General features: G+C 37.5%; 1 protein-coding gene across 1 annotated transcript in view; it reads right to left on the reverse strand.

Moving 5' to 3' along the window:
* Positions 1-9,871, reverse strand: part of LOC104276249 (rho GTPase-activating protein 15) — a gene marked incomplete at both ends in the record, with an annotated part of 99,799 nt that overhangs the window by 87,056 nt on the left and 2,872 nt on the right. The gene's annotated exons all lie outside the window — the stretch shown is intronic.

The raw sequence follows: 9,871 nt of genomic DNA on the forward strand, positions 1-9,871 counted from the left end.
AGATTTCTGAGCAAGACTTAAACTTTCTATTCAGAAATTACTAATGTATAACTTACACTAAGAGCAAAGTTGCAACAATTAACGAAGTATCCTACTGTTTGTAACTTTGATTTAATATCAGTACTACTCTTGATCCATCATATTGGATAATCTTCAAATAATATGGCATAATAATTTAGGTATTACACTCTTTTCATTATTTCGGCATTAATTTTTAACTTTTATTTTTCATTCAAATGTATCAACTGAAATACTTTCACAGGAAGAAATGAAGGTAGGAGAATTAGCACCCTAAAATAATCATCTTTCATTTTACATAGACAAGAAAGATACTCTCTATATATTTTCACACATACAAAAAATACATACAAAGCTTCCTTTTTCTTGGCAGGAACAGAAGTTCTTTGTGGAAACCATAGCAATAAGACAAAGATCTTGATTTAAGTGAATGTACCTAGAGATCAGATAGAAGACAAAGAGTGATCTTGAGATCATCTCTCTCCAGAGACTCCTCTCAAAAGTTGTTGTGGAGAAGACAACACCGGGTTTCTTTACCTTGACTTTACTTTGCCTTTCAAATCTTATCCCAGAAGATATTTTACATTAAAGCATAATACTACATGTCTACGTATCACCAAATGTTTTACAAGCATTAGGCCAGTGGGGTGCGTATAACCATCAGCTTACATCGGACACACATATTAACACTACCAGGCACCACAAGGTGACCAGAGAAGAGCTGAGGAAAAGCTTTCTCTAAGTCTGTCCTAGAGAGAGCAAGCATAGAGCCATGTGGACTCAAGACACACATTCCTGCACCTTGAATGAAGTCTTTTGTTATAGGTACCCCCCAAGTTAAAGGTTAACTTGCTCTGACTTATATTTTTTTTAACCTCAGAGCCCGCTAAATGACAGATGAGCCAATCTGAATTTGGATGCTCTTCTTTTCTGACCTGCCTGTATCTGGCCACCTTCCCCTTAGGCTTTGGGTCCTTGAGCTGGGGTGTGGCCTTCAGCAAAAGTGATGATAAAATGTACTGTCACTATGTGATTGTACCATATATGAAATACAAAGCTTTACATCCACAGGCTTACTTTGTCTAGTGGGGCTTCAATACCTGCATGATTTCTAAACCATTTCTGTGTCCTGGACAAACTATCTTCACGAGTTTTGTGGCAATTTCATGATAACCCTTTATTCTCCAAGGCTGTTATTTTTAAATGTATTAGCGCTAGAGTATTCTAAATTTTCAATTTCATTTATTTTAAATGTGCTGCTTGAAAATATTTTCTTAGTTTGCATGAATGTTACTTTTTATATATATATTAAACACCTTAAAATTAATTACAAAAAAATTATCACATGTAGGCACGTATTTTATATGCTATAAAAAGGTTTAAGGCAAGTTTACTCTCTGGTTTTAATGGAAAAGGCGTTTAGTTGCAAATGATTAAAGGACAGCAGGATCTACATGCTCCGGTTATTTACTTTTTATCTTTAAAAAAAGTGGCCCTGGACAGGTAAACACTGTCCCTAGAGCATCTCAGGTGAGCCGTTTCATTATGGAAGAGTGAACTGCACTTCATCCGGCTTGGGAAGACCTTGCCTCAAATAACCATGTGAAAGAAATAGGGACTGAAACTGGGGCAGATTCAGAAAGGGCGATTTGAGATGATCAGGAAAAAGAGCAGCAGCCTATCATAGGGAAGATAACTACCAGTCTTGGCTGGCTTAGCCTACCAAACCAAGCAGGAGAAGCAAAACCAAGGCTGTCTGTATCTCTATTTGGGGTGGTACACCTGAGGCAGAAAAAGAACTGATGAAATAAAGGAGCTAGCTAAACACTGACACGAGAACACATTCACACCACAAGTCCATTTAGGCTGAAAATTAGAGTGCTTTCAGCTTGAAAAACTCAAGTTTTGGAACATTCTTCCAGCCTGAGCTGAGGGGTAAAAGCTTTACTGCTGCATTTCATTAATTATGAAAGGAATCAAATGAGGTAGTTGTTTTCAAGAACTGGGGAATTGATTCAATGTTACAAAAAGTCTGTCTGAGGCAGATAATGCTATGTTACACTTTTCAATAACAGTAGCACAAGTGAATTCCTCTTGGGTGAATCCTGGGCACAGTTAAGACAATGGCCAATGGAATTAATTAAATGAAGCCAAATATCCTTGGTGGTGAGGGGAGCTACTCATATGTCAGAGTGTTCTCTTCAGCATCAATATTTAAAGCCAGCTAGTTGGAACCTTCTACTTAATTGAGAAATAATACAGCATTTAACCCTTCAGTGATATTCCACTCTGGCTTTCAGAGGCATGATCTATTTATTTTACATGCCAGCAGACACCTGGTTGACAAAATAGGAGACCCTACAAAGAACATCCCCTTTTTAAAGCCCTGTTCAGGAGACAGCACTATTTATTTTCATCCACTCAGCTGGTCTTTAAATATTTGGGATTGAAGATCATAATTTAAATTAAATACATGATACAACCTGGAAGGAACAAACATTTAAATGATTTCACTATGGGGAAAAAAGGTGAATCTAGGCAGTAGGTATTTCTATCTAGAGCCTGATTTATGGTCTCCTTAACTGAGGTGAATTCAGACTAAAATCTCCTTATTTCTGTCACTTTCCTCGCAAAGTATCAGGAGGATTACATCTGGATTCATTGTAAAATAGCAGTGAAACCTCAGCCTACAGTGCAGTGTGAGAATCATTCTTTCTGGTGACAAACTTGCAGTTGGGGTAATCATTTCAATAATTACCACGAAAGGCTTCAGAATTAGGCTCACAGGAGTGACAGGAAGCTGGTCTGGCCATGCCTTCCCAAAGAACAAAGCTCAGCAAGTCCTCCTTCCTTGCTCTAATTCTGACCTCTCTCCCAAGGCAGTGGTCTGAAATATTTCCCATTGCAGTGAAAATGCTGGCATCTATTTAGGTGTTGTCGGTTGTCAGCCTACATTCTCTCTCTGAGGAGGCAAAAAGCAGAGATGAACAAAAGTGAAGCGATACTGATGATGCAGGTGATAGAGGGTCAAGCAGATGTAACCGTCTGCATCGTCTGTTGCTTTAAACTATATAAAAAACATGACATTTTGCACAATATACATAAAACTTTGGGTTTACTTTAAAAAAAAAAAAGAATAAATATCTACTTAGTAAGGAATTAAGAAACTGCACCAAACCAGTACAAGACTTGTTGGATAGTTAGGCTTAAAAGTGATAGAGTCAGAGAAAATATATTTTCCTCATCAGAGGAGTCAACCTCACTTTTAGCAAATGGAAGGGGCACAACTGCTTCAGTCCAATAATACCTAAAAAGCTCATGATTTCTTTGTGATTGCTTTTTCTGAAGCAAGCATGTGTTTGAAAGAACTGCCATGCATTTTTTCAAAATGTAGTTTTCTTAAACACTGTGTCAGAATGTGTAGTTCAGTAGAAAAAAACTTAATCATGACTATACAGTCTCTACTTGCCTCCATATCAAATTTATCTTGGGCGCACACGTAGGAGTTTATTTTGTTAAGAAAATATATGGTGTCTCTCTCTTGTTTGAAACAAAGAAGAAATATGGATGTGCAACCCTGCTTTTTTTTTTTCCCTTAAACTTAAGTCCTTCAATGGTGTTTTGAACAAACCTAAAGAGATTTTAAGGCAGACATTTTGTATTATAACATTCCCATGGGTCATATGTATGATCGTCTTTACTAAAGCTCCTTTCAGTCCCAGTTGAATAAACATGCATTTTATTTCACTAATCTTGAAACAACAGGAATAAAGTTTACCCAGGTCTTTTATACCTCAGAGAACAAAACAAATACTACAAATCTTTAGAGAGAAAGGATATACAAAAGGGCTCGAGGTGAATGTTTCAAAGCAAATACTCTTTAAACGATGTGCAAATTATTTCAGCACTTGAACATGATTTATGAAAGGGGATTAGTCCACTGAAACAAGAACCCGGTTTAAACTGTTGGGTTTCAAAGTCAAAGATGAGAAGCATTTGCTAGAAAAGGCAGAAGAAACTGGATAGTAATCTATAGTGAGGATTTCTGATTGATTTTCTTTAGCGGACTCAATCTTACATTAGCTATCACTGTCATTCATACTTAACTGTGGTGGGCAGCATAAAATACCTTCTTTTATGATATAATTCTCCATAAAAATGAGGTATGCAATAGTGATAATTAAGTAATAATGAGGTAATTAATAACTCAGTGACTAGCTCTCTATTTACTAGTATGCCTCATAAATGAGCACAAGGAAAATGAAAACAATTAAAGATTATCTGAGCTCAAACAGATAACTTTTGCAGAGGGTTATGTGTCAGCGAACAGAACAACGAGTCACAGGTCACATCTATAATAATACATTATATTATATTGTAGTATTCCCACATACTCTTCACATAATGGGTAAGAGCTACTCTTAAGTACTATAAAAATGATCACTTTTATGTAATTGTAAAGATTAATAAGTGAGCTAACTTCTCATGGTTCTATAATGACCCTGCTGTTCTAGTAGGTAAAGGAAAATTTAATGATCCTGCTCAGATATGATTAATATCTAACTTTTTCCTGACTAAAAATCTGGACTTGGTTCAATAAAAATGAATTAAGTGAACATGCACTGATTTCCCTGCCAAATGTTTATATGGAAGTTGGTTATGCCCAATTTAAAAATATGCTGTTTCAACCCAAATAGTAAACTCTGGAAGGATTTTGGAAAGTGAAGTAGAAATAAAATAAAGAATTAAGGAAACATTATATTATAATTGATGGAAACAGGATATTCAAATTCAGGAAAAATCCTTTTTTTTTTTTTTTCTCTTTTGAGAACTAGTCACATCCAGTTGTGATTTTGGGTGCAACATAATCTCCTATTATCAGCCGAAGTGACACAACTTGTGTCTGAATTTGGCATATTTTTTTTCCAAAATGCCAATATTACTACTTGTTTGTTGCTGAATCTGTGTTTTCCTAAGCTTTAAGAGAAGGTTATGCCTATAGTAAATGTTGCAGAGCAACATGAGAGTAAAAATATGTCAAAAAATAAGTCTAGTCCCTATAGGACAAATGAACGTTGTCACCTTCCATAAAGAGCATGTTGCATTTTGGGTTTTGTGGGCTTTTTTTCAGTGTCGGAAGCTGACTGCATTCCTGTTGATGTAATAAAAATAAGTTCCACAAACATACAAACTGCAGATGACAAAATTAAGAGTGCAATAGGAAATTGCATATGTGCATGTAGTTTTCATTTTGCTGCCTGTTTTAATTGTTGTCATTGCTAATGCTGCACTAACACATTACTGCTTTATACTTGGTTTTATTAAAAGTGGTAAAACTGACCGATACATAATGCTAACATTGTAACATAATACTACTCCCTAAATAGCATCCATTTGGCTTTGAACTTCACATCTAACTGAAATAAATGGGCTAGGAAGGGGAAAGAATTCAGATCTCATCAGGGCTAACAAAGAAATGGAGTAATTTTCCACTTTTGCTGCTTTAGTTAGCCCCATTATCACAGAAGTAACCCTACGTGGGTGAAGGACCCAGAAACCAGCTGAATCCAGCTCTTGACATGTTTGGGTGAGCCAGTAAAACCTCACACCACATCCCAAGATGTTGTCTCCCAACCTGCCAGCTTCTTCATGTGTGAGAAGGGGGGAGAAAAAGATCACACAGACTCCTCTCTCAGCCCTGCCTGTCATTAGGTGGCCTTTTTCTAGGATCTCTGAACAAAATAAGTTTCTGGCTTTCTTTTCCTCCTGCTATTACACAGCTGAAGCCATGCAAAGACGTGTGTTTGTGCCCTGGTAACCATCCCTTCCCTCTGCAGAGAAACAATAGCCTCAGTAAGGCAGCGTTCGCCACAGAAATACCCAGTCGTGTGCTAAAGCCTCGAGCAAGTCCTCAGCAGAAGCTTTAGCCAGGGAAGGAGCAAGCACCACGTGGAGCCAGAAAGGGTTAAAGCTCCACTGAATTCTCCTTCTCTTCCATCACATCCACAGAGACATCAAGAGGGGTTTCTACCGCTGTACTTCCCCACGTCTCCTGCCCCCAAAACGTACGGTCTGCATTCAGAGACACTTCTGGATGTTTGAGTAATTGCTATGGAATTACATGCCAGGCTTTGGGTTTCAAAATTCAGCCTTCCGAGGTAAGGCAAAGTGAGTGAAATGAGCAAAGAAGCTTTGAGCAATTTTAAGCAAACACACAGTCCTCGACTAAATACTTAGGTTGGGGTGCTTGCCTTAAATGCTACCTTTTCAGAAACCCAAGCAGATCTCAGAGCCCAAGGTGACTTTGCAGCAAATCACAAATATGATCCAGAGGTTATTATTTTTATCTTGATTAAGAAGACACTAGGAGGCATATTCCCAGACACTAACTCGTGGCCATTCCCTGGGGAAACGTGCGAGGGCTGTGGCATCCCAGAGCGATGTATTGCCCTTTGGGACTGGAACAACCCATCATGCTGTGTTGAAAGCACAACTGGAATTTAGGTAAGGAAAATATCATTATTTGAGTTGGCCAGTGGCCATGGTTCTGGGGCTAAGATCCCGATCCTAACGAAGAGTGGAAAAGAATCCCAAGCCTGCTGTTTAATATGCATGACATGTTGGCTTTGCTGTCAACTTTTCCTTCCACCCCCTGCTTTTATCCACTTTTTCCACCTGTTGCAACTTGTCCTTATTCAGGCTGAGAGCTGGAATTATCTTACTTTGGTGTCACATTGTGTCTGGCACAATGACGCCTTGGATCCTTGACTACTCTGATTGAGATACTAAAGTGATCATGAATAGCAATAACATTCCATAGCTCATCAAGACTTTCCACATTTTTATATATATATTATAATTTTTAATTTATTATCTTTAAATCTTGATGCTCTAGTTGTGGCAATTCAAACATAGAGGAGTTTTTCAGGATCTGTTGCAGGGCTGCATGACTAACCACTGGATTGTAAGTAAAGTGTTCTTGAAGATAAGAAAAATATGCAAGTAGAAACAATAAAAATAATGCAATTCAATCTTATCAATTCAGGCAGTTCCAGCTTTTATGTGGCAAATAAGGAGATCAAATTGCATTTATCTAATATCACAGATTTTTTAAATGTCTAAAATATTTAATTATTTTGCTTTGGCAACCTAAAGCTGAGGAACAAATTATTGTTCCCACTACATAAGGAAATAACTGACAACAATTAGTATTTATTCTTGTTGCTTTTGTAATAAAAATAGAATTCCATCACTTTCAAGGAAATCTAAAATATTAATAAGAAAGTGATGAACTGAGTAAATGTGACGCCATAAGGAAATGATGGAGAACAGGTTGGAAATATTGTGCTTGGGGAATGGATTGCATTATCAAGCTTGTGATTGTGCATTTTGACAAGAGCAGCCCTCAGATTGATACGGTAGCCAAAGGGCACTCTTCCTACTGCAAAGCCGTTTGTTTCCATCTGGAAATGGGGGAGTAGAAGGGGAATTGATCCCCTCCAACAATCAATAGTGACTCCAGCCTGGGCTCTTCCACAGGAGGTCATTCCTGAGTGACAGTATTCCCAGATGACGGCCAAAATGTGAATGAAAAAGCAAATGTGGGCAGCAAAAGCCAGGCTGAGCTTAAGCAGAGAGCATGGGCTTGGTTTTGTTGTCCACAACCTGAATGTCCTGACATCTCCTGTGGTCCACACACGCAGTAAGATCTCTTGGTTTTTGGACAGCTGAACGATTTCTGGGAATGTTGCAGCTCACAGATATCCCATGCATTGTGACAGCATCTCTACTTTCAGTCTAAGCCAGGTGCCTTGTTTCATGTGGTATAAAATTAACGTGGCAGACCACCTACCAGCACACCCAATTATAATTGGTACTAATTAGGAGTGTTTTTTGGCATCCCTAAGAGAAAAAAAACCTGAAAACCTACACTCTGAATGATAACTAAATTACTTGGAAATTATGAAGTCTGCCACTAATTTCAAAAATTATCGGTTTAGAGCAACGCTTATTTGCATAAAAAGGAGTGGTGCTGCAAGGCAGTTTCCTTGCATCAAATGCATAGATCTTCTAACGGAGGAGGTTTCTAGGGTGGAAAACATGTTGCTTCTGACCCAGCATTAGTGGCAAAAATTGAATCAGTGTATTCAAGAGCAGGATCACAGTTTTACATATTTTGGTGGTGTTCCCCAAGGCCATCCTTGGTTTCTTCTCAGCTCAAGAAAACTTCAGTTAGAACATGAGTTGAGTCCAAGCTGGATGAGAAGCCACTGAAAAGTTATGTGACCAAGTAGGCAGACACTGCTGTGAGCTTTGGGAATTGAGCCTGGCAGTTTGAGCCCAATTTTCAATGAAAGCAGTGTCTACAGCTCAAAAAGCATAACTGAGAATTACCATTCGTTCTTGTAGTGCAAGCAAAAGCAATTAGGATTAAACATAAAAACCAAATTTCTGCTACTAAGTCTCTAGGGACAGTCTCCCCAGTTTTAAATTTGAGAGTAAATTACTGAAGTAGATTGCTTAGAATACACCTGTCCTTTATATATTTGTGCTGCTAAAACCCACCAATGACACAGCAGTACCAAAGCTAAAACTGGATTTTTTTGCAGCCCTTAAAATGTAGAGAAGGTAAATAGAAACAAGTCTGAAATGTCTGAATATTTCATTAAAGATTATGGGGCAACATCAGTTGCCAGTCTCATGTGTAAAATGTGAAGAGTTTTAAACCATCTTTAAACCTCCCCCCTTTTGTTTGGATCTGGCATTGACAGTAGTCAATAACATAAGAGCACTATAAAATTATAAAATTGCTAAACTTTCTACGAACTTTATAAACACATTTGCAGATATTGCACATATCTTCTGTGTGCTCTGCAGTCAAACTGGACAATGAAACGACCACCTGTTAACTGCTAACAATGTGTCATTACCAGTTCTCATGCCTTTTTAAAGCAATTTTGGCTCTAGCTGCCGATAATTCTGGCTACGATACTTGTGTGAACATTAAGGGCACAGAAAGCCAAAGGCAGAAAACTGACAATACAGTTTGTGCTTAGACTACTAATAAGTAAGTGAATAATATGATTTTTTCTAATTCCACATAATTGCTTGATCTCAAGGGGCCAAAAAAAAAAGTTCGGAATACATATTTTAGAAGCAACCCAGTCTGCAGTATTTAAAAGTAAGCTTCAATTCGGTGAGATTTCGCAGCAGATATTTTCACATTTTCTAATAATTTAAAGAGCCTTTAAGAAAACGGATGTTATTCAGGATTCTCTAAGGTTTGAAAAGAAATGTAGACTGAATCTCTGTCACTGCTCATATTCACTTTTGCTGTTTTGTCTGACAAATTATCATTTAAAGATATGTGAGAAGTCTAAATAAATAAATAAAAATTCTCCGAGTGCTGAGACAGTTTATGGGCATTTTGCTATTAGCTACAATAAGAGCAGAATCAGGATCTCAAAACTTAGCCTGCTCTCAGGTTGTTTTTTCTTTTTTTTCCTTTGAGAAATGCAACGTAACATGCAGCACAAAGATATTGGGAAAATTTTTCACAATACTTTGTATTTTACAACAGAAAGAAAAACCTTAAACCAAAACAAACCAAAAACCAACCCAGATCTCTCAGATAATAGAACAACAACAACAACAAAAAGCTTTGCTCTGCAAAAAGAGACTATTTAATGAATCTATTTATGTGTGTACGTGCACGCTCGCATGTGCATATATCTAGGATTGTGGGGCTAATTATCATTAAAAATAGCTATATTGTGTCTTTTTTTTTTAATGTAACCCTTTTCGTAACATCTCAGGCTTTGATGTTGTGTTAAAGGCGTGCAGGCGCATTCCT

This window comes from Apaloderma vittatum, unplaced genomic scaffold, assembly GCF_000703405.1.
Source record: "Apaloderma vittatum isolate BGI_N311 unplaced genomic scaffold, ASM70340v1 scaffold40050, whole genome shotgun sequence".
Lineage (NCBI taxonomy): Eukaryota > Metazoa > Chordata > Aves > Trogoniformes > Trogonidae > Apaloderma > Apaloderma vittatum.